This window comes from Protopterus annectens, chromosome 13.part0, assembly GCF_019279795.1.
Source record: "Protopterus annectens isolate FY-2018-M chromosome 13.part0, PAN1.0, whole genome shotgun sequence".
NCBI classification, from domain to species: Eukaryota; Metazoa; Chordata; order Ceratodontiformes; family Protopteridae; genus Protopterus; species Protopterus annectens.
This window is the reverse complement of record NC_056747.1, coordinates 734,607,952-734,625,914: the sequence shown is the minus strand read 5'-3', so window position 1 is coordinate 734,625,914 and position 17,963 is coordinate 734,607,952.

Here is a 17,963-nt window from a genome sequence, read left to right as displayed (position 1 = left end):
GTTGTCATTTAAGGGGTTTCCAGCCTGGTACAGATTTACAAAATACAGTTTATTGGTGAGACAACCAGGTACTTCTTTTTCCAAAAGGAAAGACAGACAGCAATAGTGAGATGAAACAGACTATAAACAAGGAAATTCTCCTTGAAGTAAAAAGTTTAGTTACCCATAAATCACTCTGAAAGGAGAACAGGGTTGGAAGAAAAGAGACAAAATGACATGAGGACCATATGACTATCAAATCAGATCTCACTGAGCTTATTAGGCAGAATGGAAAATGAACATCATCCCTGACACCATGATATTTGGAAAAGCTTAGTGAAGTCACCTTTAGTGAAAAGGGAGGGTAGGTATCAAAGGGATAGTAACTGGCTTAGTAAAAATGGAATGATAATCGAGCAAGTAAGGAAAGCAAATAAAGAGAGGATTGCTTCTGAACCAAACAAAAACAGAGCTATTGAGAGGGAAAACAAATCTCAACTCTGGCTGGCTCATAACCAAACCAACCTCAGGGTAAGATGAGAACCAAGAAGGATGAAAAACAGAGTGTGAATCAGGGTAGGCCAGTGCAACTCATCAATACACTTAATTTAAGTTGATTGACTGCATCAAATGATCTGAGATGTGCTGAGTTTGTGAAGGGGATAGTAATGTACTGCCTGTAAGGTTATATACATTGTAACATGCATAAACAAATTACTCTAGAGTATTTCAGACGCAGTCTAAGAAACAAACCTAGCATACACAAATCCATGATCATAATTCAATCATCCCATACAATCTGAGTAGGAATATACATCAGCATACCATTTCTAAGCTTATAAACAATTTAGCATTCATAACATGGTATCCTCAAGATCTCTGAGCTGTAGGGTAAGATATCGCCTTGTTGCCTTTGAGACCATCCACAATTCCAGACTTATAATTTAGTTAATTGATGCTGACTGAAACAGAACAAGACATGAGCCTGTGAGTTTAACGGCTATACACAAAATAACATTTCTATTCATCTAACTAGACTAAGCTGTGGGGCTAGATATGAGATTGTTATATCTTACACAACTGTAATATCAAGGAATAAGTACCCTATAATATCCGAGACATGATGTAAGATATGAGCAGCCTCTACGGGTATAATAAAGTAAATCCTACTGCTTCCAAGTCCATGCACTATTTAATGCATATAAATAAACTAAATTCTGTAAGGAATCTGAGACTTAATACCAGATATTAGCCTGCTGATAACAATGCAACTATAGACAATATCAAACTCAAAGATCAATTACCCTATGATACTTAAACTGTAGGGTAAGATATAGGCCTGCTGCTGAATGTATAATCAATTTAACAGCTGTTACTAAATCAACCCATAATATCAGAAGTGCAACAAGGCTGCCACTTGTAGGGCTATAAAAATACCTGTCCTGAAACCAAAATGTGAATACAGTGGCCAGAAGAATATACCCCGCTAGGACATTAGACTTGGTGTTGGGTAACTTGACCCCAAGGGAATATCTTGGTGCCAACAAGTCTTTGATGCTAACCAGTACACAGCATTGCAGGATGGTCAACCTCAACAGGGAATCTGGACCAAAACTGACATGCTAAGTGGTGAAAGGCATTCAGCATTTAAGCATGAAGTCAACATTGAAAGTTCTTGACAACTATGGGTCAACTGCCAAGAGGAAATCAAAATGTGGGCCTCCCAATGCAGGTCTTCTTTGTGCTAAATCAACCCCCCAAAAAAAAATATAAGGGTCACAATGAATTGACAGACTAGGCTGAGGTCAAGGTCAAATAAATATTCAACCTCAAGAAGACGTCAAAGCCTGAAGATAGATGTCAAAGCTCTTGACATCAGCAGCAAGCAAAAAAATTAGCTCAAAGACCCTGCATGAAAACTCCTAGACAAGACCCTAACAGGAGGGATAAAAAGTAGGCTCCAATCATCCTGCAACAGAGCCCTAAAAAAGTCCTTGCAAGGCGAATAGGCTCCAGACAATACTGCATCAGACCCCCAAATAAGGTCTAGACAGGATCTACCACCAACAACTGTGAAGATCTCAAGACAGCCAATGTCACAACTGACACCAAAGCTGATCAGGCTGGTAAGAGGGTGTGTAAAATACAGTTCTGATTGCTTGGAATAGTGACAGAATGTCTGTGTAAAAAACAGGATTACACAAAAATAGATAAAACATCATCGTCTGCCTTTAACAATGCCAGTACATGCAAAACAGGAAGAAACTTTTCACCAGTACGCACCTATATCATCATCCAGATAGGTATGCACAAGCACTGGCCTTTCTACAAGTCGCCAAGTTTCTATTGGTTAAGTATTAGGTGCTTGAGTTACAAAATGCCAAGGATCAGAACACTGCTGAGTGTTTTGCACAGGAAATCAGTGCCTGTGCAGTTTCTATGTGTACTCAGTTTCTCCCTCACAAATGTTTCACTCATGTAACTACCTTACACAATAGTGATCACACATTAGTGAAACCTCCCAAATGTGAACAACATTCAGGAGTAAATACAGAAAAAAAGCAGTGCATACCCCAGACTGGAGGGCTGCAGCTCCCCCCCCCACATCCCGACTAGACACACACACACACATATATATATATATATATATATATATATATATATATATATATATACACACATATATATATATATAAATGGGTTACCATTGGATGATCGAAACACCAAAATGTCGACATTCATACGGCTAAGACCATATTATCGACTTTTGGAATTTCAAACATCCAAAAAAACAAAAATAACAACACTACAAATTTCGAACACATTGCTAGCAGGGGGGCAAGCCATCCTGCACCCCCCCGTGGGGGACCCCCCCATCCCCACCCCCCGTAACTTAAATATACCACCTCCAAGATCGCACTACAGTGCAGGAATGGAAATATTTCCATTCCGCACTGTACTGAGATGCTGGTTCCACATTGTCGGCATTGCAAATGCAGATCATATGATCTTGGCCATATGAATGTCAGCATTTTGCAGAGTCAACAATGTGATATATATATATATATATATATATATATATATATATATCTATATATATATATATATATATCTATGGGTCTACTTCATTTCATTGAAACTCATTTCACTGAAAGTCAGTTTCCTGTGACCAATTCACTGAATGCTCACTTCACTGAAAACTCATTTCACTGAAACTCAATTTGTTGAAAGTTATATATGGCCTTTTCCCCACTGTAGTGTGATCTTGGAGACAGTACATAAAGTTGGGGAGTATGGGGGCACAGCCACCCACATTGGGGGGTGTGTGGGGCGTAGCCCCCCCCCCACATATTATAAACATTTTAAAGCATACAGATGGATACTTACAAGTACAATGAATAACTCTTTCTGGAAGACAACATATAACCAAACTATGTGGGTTGGGGGGGCTTTGCCCCCCCCCTTACTAGATATACTAACTCCTGGATTGTACTACAGTGGGGAAAAGGCCATATATAACTTTCAATTAAATGAGTTTCAGTAAAATGAGTTTTCAGGGAAGTGGGCTTTCAGTGAATTGGTCCCAGTCATTTCAGTTTCAATGAAATGAGTTTTCAGTTAAACAAAGTAGACCCAACACACACACACACACACACGTACATATATATATATATATATATATATATATATATATGCACACACATACATACACACCACCAAAGGTCCAGCATAAATATTCTCCTCCAGAATACTTTCAAAAAAGTCAGTCCATATGGCAATCCAAATAATTCAAGTTTAATGGAAGCAACAGCACATACAGCAGATAGCTGCCAAACAGCAGCATCAGGGACAAGTAACTCCACACAGGAACAAGTGACTCAACAGACCAGTTTCACCTCCTGGTGTCAACAGTGTGTAAGTACATCCATTTCTCACTGCTTCTTAAATAGTCATACATTTGAAGTCATAGCATACAGATGGATACTTAGAAGTGCAATGAATAACTCTTTCCAGAAGACAACATATAACAAAACTATGTGGGGAGCTTCGCCCCCCCCACACACACACCTTTACTAGATGTACTAACTCCAGGATCACACTACAGTGGGGAAAAGGTCATATATAACTTTCAACGAAATGAGTTTCAGTGAAATGAGTTTTCAGTGAAGTGAGCTTTCAATGAATTGGTCCCAGTCATTTGAGTTTCAATGAAATGAGTTTTCAACGAAATGAAGTAGACCCATATATATATATATATATATATATATATATATATATATATATATATATATGGGTCTACTGTAAAAGACCGAAAATCCACTTGTTCGAAAACAAACAGTGGATCCTCGGTTACGCGAAAGTGCACTTCCGTGAAGTACGGTTCAACGATCCATTAAGGAACACAGGTGCCGAAGCACACTACAGTGGGGAAAGGGAATTTATGTGTTTCCCCACTGTAGTGCAATCTCGGAGTTGGTATATTTACATAGGGAGGTGTGGGGATGTTGAACCGATGTTCGCGGAAGTGCACTTTTGCGTAACCGTGGGTCTACTGTTTATTTTCAAAAAAGTGAGTTTTCGATTATATACAGTAGACCCATGTGTATGTGTGTATATATATATATATATATATATATATATATATATATATATACACACACACACACACACACATACACATATCGTATATATATATATATATATATATATATATATATATATATATATATGGGAACACTTCACATAATCGAATTACTGAAATCTCGAATTTCATATGGTCGAGACCATATGATCGAGATTTCAGTAAATCGAATATGTGTAGTGTTTAAAAATAAAAATTTATTTACCTTAATACACTGCGTGCACACAGAGGCAAGGATTCTTGTACGCTCTGTGTGTACGTAATGTTTTATTTTTTTTTTCGGTGTTGACAGGAAATGGGAAATCTCCCGTCTTGCGCTTCTGCATACAGCGCAAGACGGGAGATTTCCCATTTCCCCACTGTAGCGCGATCTTGGAGTTGGTATATTTAAGTAGGGGGGTGTGGGGTGCGAAGTTTGTCTTTTTTTTTTTTTTTTTTTTTTGGTTTCATTTCAGAAGTTTGAGTTTACGAAACTCGATCTTTTGGTTTCGGTTATTTGCAGTTCGAGATTTTGTAAATTTGAGCTTCTGAAGTGAATCCATATATATATATATATATATATATATATATATATATATATATATATATATATATATATATATATATATATATCTACATACATCAACAACATGCAACATCACAGGGGAAGGGTAAATCACTGTTTTATAAGCAATACTTCCTTTCGGGGAAAAGCTGGCAAGTTGTATGATAGTGATCTCACAAATGAATGTTGATCACTTGTGTCTTGCAACAAGCCTGCCTTCCACATACTGCCTGTGACTCCATTGTTCTGGGAGAAAGGTACAGTTGTGTAAATAAATTTACCATAACAGTAGATGTTCGAACAGGTAACTATTGCAGTAGCCTAAGTTATATGGGACATGTCATGTCAAGGACTGGGTGACTGCCCAGATTCCAAAGCTTTACGGCAATTTCAATACACCCTAAGCATCCTAGAGCTCAAGGAGGCAATAAAAGACAGTGGTTAGGGTGGAAAAATCTCAGAGCTTTCCTGCCTCAGAACAAGGAAGGCTAGAGCTCTGCCAGTTGCATATAAAGTAGGAGATTAAGGGAATGACAAAAAAAAAAAAAAAACACACACACCGTGGCAGAAAAAAAAACAAAGAAGGGGAAGGAGGGAGGGTGTTTGTACTGCAATAATGAGATATTCAAACATCTACCATTATGGTAAGTTTATACAACTGTACAATGCTCATCACAGCTGTAGTAGCCAAATCTATATGGGATTAATACCAGAGCTTAGAAAAAAAGAGAAGATGGAAGAGTTAGAGTCTAGCAGCCTTTGGAGAACAGTCCTAGCAAAACCTTCTCTGGCCCTGGGAAAGAATCCTGTTTATAGTGCTTGGTAAAGATGTGCACTAAAGACCATGTTGCTGACTCTAGAATATTTGTTGTGTCCACCCCTTTCCAAAAAGCCACCTATGTAGTCAGGGTCCTGGTAGAGTTGACCCTGAGTTTGCCCAGAAGTGTCTTGATATGGTAAGAACAGCAAAAATAAATGGTTTGAGACAACCATTTAGAAACTATACGACACTGACTGTCCCTTTCCTTGCCCTCATAGGAAATAAACAGCTGATTAGAATTATTGGTTTTGTTCTGTTAATGTAGCATCTGAGTTGCCTGTTGACATCCAGTGTGTGAAGAATTCTTTGGTTCTGGGAAGAAAACAGGGACATGAACTGCCTGGCTCAATGTAAACTCTAAAACCACTTTAGGCATAAAAGGATTTGTTCTTAAAGTTACCCCGTCTTTGTGAAAGATGTGGTAGGGCTGAATCAACATAAATGCTTGTAACTCAGGATACTCTTCTTGTAGAAGTCAGAACAAGTAACACTGTTTTCCAAGATAACATCTTTAAATCAGCTTTGTGAGCAGGTTCAAAAGTGCAAATTGTAAGTTTCTCCAGTACAAAATTAAGATTTCATGGAGGCACTACCAGTCTTCTAGGTGGATGGATATGCGATATCCTTTTCAAAAAGGTAGGCTAGAAGGGGGGATCCGTAGGCAGACAAGCAGAGAAGGCTGAAATGTGACTCTTGATAGAAGAGCAAGAAAGGCAAGAAGGTAATAACTTACACAAATACTGCAGAACCAAAGGTATCTGAACCTTAAAGGTATCTTGGTTCTTGCTTTGGCACTAACTAGAAAATCATTTCCTCATAGCCATATGCAATTTTCTAGTAGCAGGTTGTTTAGCTTTCTTTAATTCCTGCTCAAAGAAAAGGTGCCTAAAATGTATTAAAATTTTCTCATCTAGGTGATACACTGAAGAAGTTGAAGGTTGGGGTGGATCAGAGAATCCCTGTCTTGAGTGAGTAAATACATCCTGTGAGAAAGCTTGTGTAACTGCTCTTAGCCATTTTCAGAAGAAGGGAAAAACACTGCTGCCTATGCCAAGAGAGAATTACTAGCACCATCTTTGGGTAGCCCTTCTGAATCTTTAGGGAAAAGAACCTTGATTAACATAGGAAAGAGTGGAAAGCCTCCTGTCCATGGGAATGAGAAGGCATCTGTCTTCCTGGTCTTTATGCAAGGAGTCCTGGAGTAAAATTTCTTTAACTGCCTGTTGTGAATGGAGGCAAACAGATTGACTTGAGGAATTCTCCACAGGTGGATAAATTCCCGGGACACCCCACAAGTGTAGTCTCCATTCATGGGGGGGGGGGGCTCTGTTCTGGTCCTGCTTAGTGTGTTTACTATAACATTCTGCTCTGATGGAATGTAAGTAGCCTGTAGGGATAGATTGTGCTGAGTTGCTGGCTTCCAAGTTACCATAGCTGGTCTGCAAAGGGGGTAGGATCTGATACCCCTATTTTGTTTATGCACCACGACACTATAATATTGTCTCTTATTACTAGTAGAGGGCCTGGAGTCCAAGGATGGTTTAGCGATCTTGCAACATTTATTAGGGCCATCAGTTCTTTGACATTTATGTGCTCCAATGTGTGGTGCTGGTTCCACAGACCCTGGACTTTCACCCTGTTGAATTCAGCTTCTCATGTAAAGTCTGAAGCATTTGTGGTTGCAGAATGAGTAGGGACTGGAATGAAAAAAAAAGGAAGCCTGGGATGAAGAACAACTTATTCATCCACCACAAGATCTCCATTTCATCAGCCCCCAGCACTGGGATCTGAAAGGATAGGGGGTGCTGGTGTGGGTCCAAACTGACTTGAGGAACCACTGGATATTTCTCATGTGAAATTCGGCCAAAGGAATTATAAAAAAATAGATGCCAGAGTCTGGCTGAAAAATGTCAAACTCTTCCTAGTAAAATTCCACTTTATACTAAGAAAGAAAAATCATCATAAGGGATGTGTCAAGGAGACATCCAGGAAAAAAGAAGTTCTGTCTTACCATAACGTTCCATCTGTGTTGTAGATCTTTATTCATTCATTACTGTTAGGACTTCGGTTCCATCCTCGGAACTGACACGGCCGTTTCCAAGCTCGCACCAGCCATAAACTCTCAGCTAAGACCTACCCATAATGCCCCTCTCATAGTCTCTCCAGATCGAGTTTTCCCACCCTTTATTATAGAGATAGTAAGAGAAAAACAGTAGGAGGCTCTGCCTGAGCAAATACCCTAACCAGGAATTCCTAAAGTACACCAGGAGTCCAGGCAGGGGGGAAGAAGAGCAGGAAGTAATGAATAAAGATCTACAACACAGATGGAATGTTAAGGTAAGACATAACTTCTTTATCTGATGTTGTAAATCTTTATTCATTCCTTACTGTTAGGACTGAGTCCCCAGCTACTTGAGTCCTGGGTGGCCCTAAGGAAGGATATTCCTGAGCACCATAGAACCAAAAGATGCTCATCCCCTGGAGGCCAAATCCAATTTGTAACGAGTGATAAAGGTATGAGGTCTTGCCCAAGTGGCTGCTGCACAGATGTCATCCATAGAGGCTCTGGAATGAAAAGCCACAGAAGTGGCCATCAATCTAGTAGAATGAGCCTTTATTGTAGAAGGTAAGGATAGCTTATTCTGATGGTAGATAAAGGTAATGATGTTTCTAAGCCAGGAGGATAGAGTCACTTTGTAGACAGGTTTACTCAATCTGGGTCCTGCAAAGGCCACAAACAATTGATCCGTTTTCCTGAAAGATTTAGCCTTTTCTAAATAACAATGAAGCTGCCTATGAACATCAAGGGTGTGCAACAGATAGTCCCCTCTGTTTGAATGAGGAGGGAAGAAAACTGGCAGGTCAACAGATTGGTTAATGGAAAAACCAGAAATGACCTTGGGCAAGAAAGAAGGGTCAGTACGAAGGGATACTCTATCCCTGTGGAAGTTAAAGTAAGGTCTCTTGGCACTCAAAGCTTGCAACTCAGATACTCTTCTCGCTGAGGTAAGTGCTACTAGAAGTAGAGTCTTCCATGATAAAAATTTTATATCATAAAAATCAAAAGGTTCGAAAGGAGGGCCTGTTAATGACTGAAGTACCAAGGTCAAGTCCCAGGGTTCTATGGGGGGGCATGACAGGAGGAATGACGTGTAATACTCCTTTCAAAAAGGTTTTGCACAGGCGGTGTGACATAACAGAAGAATTATCAAATCCATTATGAAAATTTGCGATAGCTGCTAAATGTACAGTGATTGTCGATGCTGAGGCTCCTGCATGTAGAAGAGTCATCAGGTATTGTAGGATCTTTTGAATAGGCATACAGAAAGGATTTAAGTTCTGATCTTTGGCCCAAATAGAGAACCTAGTCCATTTACTAGAATAAATTTTCCTGGTGGAAGGTTTGTGTGAAGCCAGAAGAATTTCACGAACGGGAGATGAGATATCAGGCAGCCTGGCAATCATTGGACGTGGAGGAACCAAGCTGTGAGCTTGAAGCTGTGGAGATTGGGGTGAATCAGTCCCTGAGGATGAAATATCAGACGTTGGGAATGATCCAGGATCCACGGGCTGTAAATCAGATGAGGCCATAGGAACAGGAACCAGACCTGACAGGGGCAATGAGGATTACTTTGCTTCTCAACCTTTGAGCTTTCTGGAGGAATTTTGGGATGAGGGGAAACGGGGAAAGGCATACAGTAGACCCGAGGGCCAATCATGAGCTAGAGTATCCCTCAGGGGGTTTCCCCTGAGGGGGGATCAGGGCAAAGTAGCTTTTGCATTTGTTGTTTAAGGGGGAAGCAAACAGATCACAGCAAGGCTTGCCCTAGCAGCGGAAAATCCAATCCACTATTACAGGAATGAGGGACCACTAGTGAGGTATCAAGATGTTCCTGCTCAGATTGTCCGCAATAAGGTTGAAACTCCCGGGAATGTGCATTGCTATAAGAAAGCGGTTGGAAGCTATCACCCAGTGCCAAATCCTCATGGCTTCCTGACACAGGGGGTAAGACCTGGTTCCACCTGGCTTGTTGATATACCAGACAACTGACTTGTCTGATTGAATTGCAATGGTCCCAGAAGGGAGGGATGTATGGAACGCTTGCAACGCTAAGAAAACTGCCCTCAGTCCCAGGACATTTATGTGCAAATTGGCCTCCATGAGGTGCCTTAGATCGTCTTTCCCTGGAAATGTCCCCCCACCCTAACAGGGAAGCGTCCGTGGTCACTGTGGCCGTGGGCTGGGGGAGACAGAACATTCGACACCAAAGATTCGATTCTGACTTCATCCACCATAGCATTTCCTCCTTGCAAAGGTTTCTAAGACATATCATGTGGTCGAGTGCATGAGTTAAGATCGACCATTGTGAAGAAATGAGCCACTGTAGTATTCTCATGTGCAACCTCGCCAGTGGTAACAGAGTAATGGCAGCTGCCATGGAGCCTAACAGTTGCAGTACAAGGCATGCTGGTACAAAGGTCTGTGGAAGAAGGGCTTGGATTTGGTGTCTTATTTTCGAAAGCCTGTGAGGAGGATGGGAAGCTTGACAGGATGTTGTGTTGAAAATTGCTCCAATGAATTCCAGTGTTTTGTTGGGGACATCTGAGATTTGTCCTTGTTGATTGTAATCCCCAAGCGGAGAGCAAGGCCTTGAGTGTAAGAGAAGCTGCGGATTAGAAGATTCCTGGTCCAGGCGGTAAGCAGCCAGTCGTCTAGATACGGAAACACCTGGAATCCTTGCAGTCGAAGATGAGCTACTACAACTGCCATACATTTGGTGAACACTCGGGCTGTCAAGAGACCGAATGGCAGTGCCCTGAACTGGTAGTGACTGGCTCCTAGCCGGAAGTGGAGATCCATCTTTATGTGGTAATATGCGTCCTGGAGATCTATAGAGCACATCCAATTGTCCCTCCCTAGAAAGGGGAGAATGAACTATACCGTGACCATCCAGAATTTTTGAGGTCTGATAAATTTGTTCAATAGGCTGAGATCCAGGATTGGCACTAAAAAGAACCTCAAGTAAAACCCGGATCATCTCTGGTCTGGTGGCACTGGTTGGATGACTCTTTCTTAGCAGTTTTTCTATTTTTAAGCCTGCTACCTCCCTCTAATTGGGTGGTACATCAGGGATTCATTTGACGGGTCTGGGAGTTAAATCAAAAGGTATCTGGTAGCCTCTGGATATTATTCTCTGCACCCAAACATCGGTAGTAGTAAGTTGCAAGGCTGGTAGGTGCAGAGAAAAACGACCCCCGACTGCTTCCTGCTCAGGTGCGCTGGTAGGGTCGTCAAAAGAAAGAATCTCCATTGCCCTGGTTACATGGACCCCCTCTACCCCAAAAGGGGCATCTTCGAGATGAGTTGCCCCCCCCCTGCCCTGGGGGGGATTGCTCTCCACGAGTGTCACGAAAGGATCCTTGGGATTTCTTGTACCACAATTTTCCTCCCCTCTGGTTCCTGGAGTAGGATCTCTGGGGGGGGGTGGAAAAACATATTCCCACAGCAGACAAGGTCTTTCTGTCTTTCTCACTTTGAGCTAGTGTGTCTCGTACTTTGGGACCAAAAAGTGCAAATTCGTTGACAGGCACATTAACGAAGGAAGATTTAAAGGGGTCTGCGAAATCACACAAATGCATCCAAGCATGACGTCTCATGACAATGCCTAATGCGGCAGCTCGAGCTGCCCCCTCGGTGTGAGACATCAAACGCATCGAGGAGTTCAAGGGTAGCTAGCAGCGAGGCGACAGTGTCACGCACCTCATCAGGCAGTACCCCCACCAAAGAGGAAGACGTTTCAGAGATTAGGTCTCTTTGAAGGTGAGTGAAGTGTGCCAGATAGTTCAGTGACTGAATGGCAAAGGTCGCTGAAGCATAGGTCCGCTTCCCTAGTCTGTCCATGGCCCGAGACTCCCTCTTCAGAGGATGGACAGTGGAACTATCATCTGCCAGTTCCCTCTTGGTGGCTGCCGCCATGACCATGGAATCAACCGTCAACTACTTGGACCAGTTGGGCTGGTCTTCAGGGGTGGATAGAATTTTGTCCGGCCTCCGGGGTTCTACGTTGTCCGAGGCCTTCCAGGCACACTGCATGATCATCTTAATAAGCTCATCTACAGGTGGGGGTCACCCAGGAAGTAGATGGCTGGGCACGGAAGGCCTGCAAGAACACAGATTCCTCAGAAGAAGGGTTAGAGGACTTCCAGTCTCCCCGTTGCTTCAGGATTTCAAGAATGTCTCCAAATGAGACATCATCTGGGGGAGACCGTGGGGACCCTTCTCTCTCATCACAGTTGGTGTCTTCAGTGATAGATTCCTCAGGGGAATTAAGGTGCTTCCTCTTGCACCATTTCTTCTGGGGTGGCTCCCCAGTGGGATCTTCTGAGAAGGACTCAGGAGAAAGGGTTCCCTTCAAAGGGAGGTCTTGCAGCTCCCGTGCCCGGGATCCTGAAGTAGGGAGTTGGGACAGCTGCATGCTACAGGGGGGGTTCTGGTGCTGATGTCATTGATGCTGACTGTGAGCCTGCGGAGGCAAGAACCCTCTCCATCACCTGGAAAGCAGGCCCGCCTGAGGAGGGATGGGAGCCCGGAACAGAGAAGGACAACCTGGGTCACACCCCGACCTGAGGAGTTCACCTCCAGGTGAGGAGCTCCGAGAGGACTGGAAGCTGTCACAGCCATGACATTGACAGTGCCAGTGAAAAAATAGGTGTCAGACTAGGTGTCAAGGTGTCGACAGTCCAAATACTGCTCCGAGAGTGCACCGGCTCAACGGAGCCGATACAGCAAGGGTGGTCGGTGCAGACAAGGAAAACTCTGCAGTTGGGGCCGAGACAGTATGCACCGGGGTGGACATCTGTACCAAAATTTCCGGGGCCTGGATAGAGGCCAGAGGAGGATAAACAGGTGAATATGCTATAAAGGGTTTCGAACCAAAGGGGATGGAAGGTCTAGCTGGGGTGGGCAATCTCCTAGCTGCCAGAAGCTGGTCCACAACCCGCACTACATTTTGTTCAGAAAGACTCCTAGTGGAGCTATAGGAGGCTGCTGAAGGAGAATCAGGTCTTTCAAGAAAGGGGCTAAACCGATGCCCAGAAAAGGGGTCATACATTGGAGAGTATCTGGTTCTTGGGAGATGTTCGACTTTAGGAAGCGAGGTCATAGTCTGTGGGGCCGAATAAGCTATCGGCATCATGGCCAGGGATGGTACCGAAGCAGGTATGGTCATGAAAGCCTATGTCGGAACCAAGGATGGCATCGAAGCCAATGGTGCTGAAGCTGGAACTGAAATAGGAGTCAACATCAGAGACGGCACCGAGGAAGAAGACACAGGGCCTGGTGCCGAAGAGGTCTGCTCTGAGGGTGCCAGAGAAGCATAGAGCTGACTCAGTTCTGTAACTGACAGAGATGCAGGAACAAAGTGACTCTGTTTTTCTTTGTGTTTCTTGGTCGTAGGAGGTGGTGAGACCTCCGACCCAGAGAGAGCCTCCGAAAAAGGCATTTTGATTAAACCTTTCAGAATTAGCTTGATTTTGCACTCTGCTAGAGTGTGATTGCTAAAACTAGAACAAATATCACAAGCAGCATTTATATGGTGCACGCCCGAACAGTAAACGCATCGAGTGTGGCCGCCCACACTTTTCACACTGTTTAAACCCCAACTTAACTTTGTCTGACATAATACAGGCAACAAAGGGCTATCCTAAAGGAAACAACAACGGAAAGAAAGGGAGAGAATACCAACGATGGTATTTAAAAAATACCACAAGTGGTAAAGGAAGGCCTACCAAAGGCAGGAGAGAGGGACAGTACCAACGATGGTAGAGATTTAACTACCAAAGGTAAATGGTAGGAAATAGAAACAGGTTATAGGTGATAGGAAGAAAAGGTGAAACTGCCTAAAAAACGACAACGTTTTAAGAGAAACTACACAAAAAATCACAAATTTCCACTTAGCTTTGAGAGAGAGAGAGGCTAAGCACGTCTGACGATGAATGCGGCAAACAAGATCTGGAGAAACTATGAGAGGGGCTTTATGGGTAGGTCTTAGCTGAGAGTTTTTGGCTGGCGCGAGCTTGGAAATGGCCTTGTCAGTTCCAAGGATGGAACCAAAGTCCTAACAGTAAGGAATGAATAAAGATTTACAACATCAGATCATTTATTCCATGAGAAGGAATGAGAGATGATTTCTCTCACTTGAAATCCCAGATTAAGAGAAAAGTTTTATTTTTTTTACCCAAGAAAGAGATTCCTGGCAGCTTATAAAGAGTCTGCAAAAATAAAGAAAACATCTAAATATGGAAAAATGTGAATGCCCTACAACATACAATGGGCTACTGTATGATCAAAATACTTCATAAACACCACTGGAGCTGCTGATACCCCAAAGGGTAAAGCAGAGAATTGAAAATAAACTAGACACAGAAAATTTTAAAACATGTATGAAATACTTGAGAATAAGAATCTGATTATAAGCATCTTTTAAACCCAGAGTTACCTGAAAACTTAAAGGAGGAATGAGAGCTAACAGACTGTAGAGAAGGCATTTTGAATTTTGAATCTTGATGTGGAGTCTTAAAAACGACAATTCTGGGACAGGCCTACAGGTTCTTTCATTCTTTGGTACCAAAAATATTCCCCGTTTGATCTGAAGAAACAGGTTCTATAAGCCTCCAGGACATCACATGAGCTAAGAGTGGAAGAAACAGAGAGGTCTGATTGGATGGATATAGAGAAATTCCTTGGAAAGGAGAACAGGAATCTCACTGCAGTTGTAGCCTTTCTGAATGATTTTTGGAACCCACGTCTGAATTTTTTTGATGTCACCGAGGGAAGTGAAAGCCATTACTTTGAGAAAGCTTTACTGGCTTGCCAGAGTGTGTGTGTATATTGGGGGGGGGGGGGGTAAGATGGGGCATATAGTTAATCATTTATGTTGTCCTTGTTTTTAAGGACCCTCCGTTCTTTTTTGATCCACTCTGCCATTGTTTTCTGAAAGTTTGCTTGCCTATTCTCAGCTTGAATAGGTTATTCTATTTCCTACAAAAAAAACCTAAAGTGTTCGGAAAGTTGGTATTATATTTAGGATTGGGGGGGGTTGAAAATCTTGCTAACACTCAATTAATGTAACCCCTTTCATCAAATGTTTTGAGGACTTAATCACAGGAAGGGCCAAATAATATTTCTTTATCCAGGGGAGCATTCAGGAGCTCAGCTTTCACACCTCTGGTAAATTCTTGGAATGTAGCCAGGCAACTCTTTTTTTATCACTGACCTAGTGCCAGCTGCTCAAGAAACTACATAAACAGTGTCATAAGAACATTTTAGAAGGTGATGTATAAGCAATTTGCAGGAAAGTCTCCAGGAACAGATGGTATTCTGGTGGAATTTTGGAAGCTAGGACGGAAGAAAGTGATAAATATCTGGAAGGTTTTAACAGTTTTTTAAAAGGAAGGGAAGCACCAACTTCCTAGAAAAAGCTATGGTGGCTTTAATACTTAAACACAGTAAAGACTCCTCGGATCCAGCTTAATGTATCCCATTTCAATTTTAAATCATGATTATAAAGTATTTATGTCAACAATGGGTAAAATAATGGCAAAGGTATTGCCAAAACTGATAGATATGAATATATGTGGTTTTGTGGAAAGGAAGCAGGACACTTGACAACATTAATAGAATAATGATGATCCAAAAGGAAGCAAAATGTAAGAAAATACTGCTATTGGTGGGTCTTGATGCATAGAAAGCATTCAACACAGTAAGCTGGGATTTTATGAGTAGGGCAATGGAAGCACTGGCATTTTCTGATACAATATTAAGGTTAATTAGGGGGATACATGAGGGATTGGAGGTAAAAATCAAAATGGGACTACTCTTCTCTGATAAGATGTGTCTGAACAGAGGAACCAGGCAGGGGTGTCCTCTTTCCCTTTTGTTATTTACGTTATATTTAGAATCACTGGCAAAAAATAAGGGCCTCATAAATTCTAGGATATAATTAGTATGTCATTCCTGAGAAGTTAGCTTTATTTGCAGATGATATTATTTTGTACCTGACAGAACCAGAAAAGAACACCTCAGTGTTGTGGGACATTCTGAGTCAGTTCCGTGTTTTTTCACAATATAAAATTAATGAAGTCAGAACAAAGGCTATAATTGTAAGGTATGTACCCACACATGAACTGGTTCAGCAATACTCATATTTATTGGTACAAGGTAAAATATGTAGGAGAATTGGTTAAAAAGGATGTTGTTATGGCAGATAACGATATGCGGGAAGAGACTAAACAAAAGATAATACAAAAACTGAGAACTTGGCAGCTCTTGCCTAAGGATATAGATAGCAATATACAAGCAGTAAAAATGTCTTTAGTCCCTTTAGTTTTATACACGTCAGGCATATTTTATCAACCAGAAGAGAGATTGTGGATAATAATAAAGAGTTGAAGAATTTTTTCTGGGAGGCGAAGAGGGCAAGAGCCAAGTGGGATAAACTGATCCTTCCAAAAGAACAATGAAGTTTAGGATTATCTGATTTTAAGGCATATTTTGGAGCTACATAGTTAAAGCTCTTACACATAACAGAAGCAGTAAGCTACAATTCAAAATGGAAAGGGATAATGATGAAGCAGGGAGATGATTCAAAAAAAAAAGTGGGATTTTAGACGCAGATCCTTAAGGAGAATAACAACAGTTATATTCATAAAGTAAAAAAAAAAGATATATTAAGAACCGAGCAAATGAAAATAGAGAAAGGAGATTCTTCTGATAGGGGTGACTGCAATTAGGAATAAAGACAATAGGCAAGAGGGGGTCTGGAATTTACTGGAGGAAGCTGGCAAAGGAACCAAGGTATTGAGAACAAATAATTTTATAGGGAAAGGTAACAGAATGGGAAGAGGCCAAGAAGACATTTGGATTGCAGACTAGAGACTGCCTTCTCTATCAGGGATTGAAATCCAAGTATAGGCAAAGAAAAAGGGATAAGGGAATCCTAAATGAAAGACCCGCATTGTTTCAGTTTTTAGTTGGGATAATTAGTAGGGCATATAAAGTATTGCACAATAACATAGGAATCAATCAAAGGTCATCAGAAAAGATTTGAAAGAGCAATTAGATAAACAAATAACAAAAAAACAATGGGAGGACACATGTATGGCTCCCAAATATGCAACAAAATCTAGAAGATTTAGGATTTTTACCTGGAAGTGTTTGGATACATACTTTTATACCTCAAGCAGAGTCCAAAGAATTTTTCTTCAAGTATTTGGCAACTGTTAGCAGTATAATGGGGAAGAAACAGGTACCTGGGAACATATGTTCTCATAGTATGAGCTGGCAGACTTTACAAATTCCGTACAGAGTACTCTGTCAGAAATACTGGGCTAGCAAATAAGTGTAACTAAGGAAATGATTTTTTGAGCTGTTATGCAGGATCTGAATTGCATAGACATAGTAAGGTCTTGTTAAGTTTAATTCTGGTAGCTGCAAAAAAAAACTATTACAAGAAAATGGAAATCAAAGTCTAACTCAACCATACTTGAAGTAGTGGATATTTTAACAGAGATAAAAGAACAGGAAGTGGGATGCTTAGAAACAGGTAAGAGAAAATTACAAAGAAAATTATTTTCCTGTGCCCCTGTCAAGCAGAGCCACAGAAGTGATCCCCAGGGTGAATTTCCTATCACCCATCCAATCATCAAGATTTTTCTTGAAGAGTGCTAAAGAGGAGTTCTGTTTGACATGGATAGGTAGTCTGTTCCAGAATATGGGAAATCTCTGGGACAGGAATCTATCCCTCCAGCATGTTCTGTTTATTGTGGTGATAAGGTTTAGGTCCCTAGAGTGTGTAGCTTGGAGGGATTGGGATTTCTTTAAGTGGAGCATGTCCAACAGCTCTGGGTTTGACATAGTTTTGTATGTTAGGTAGAGAGTACCTCTGAGTAGGCGATATCTGACGGAGTTAAGCTGGAGT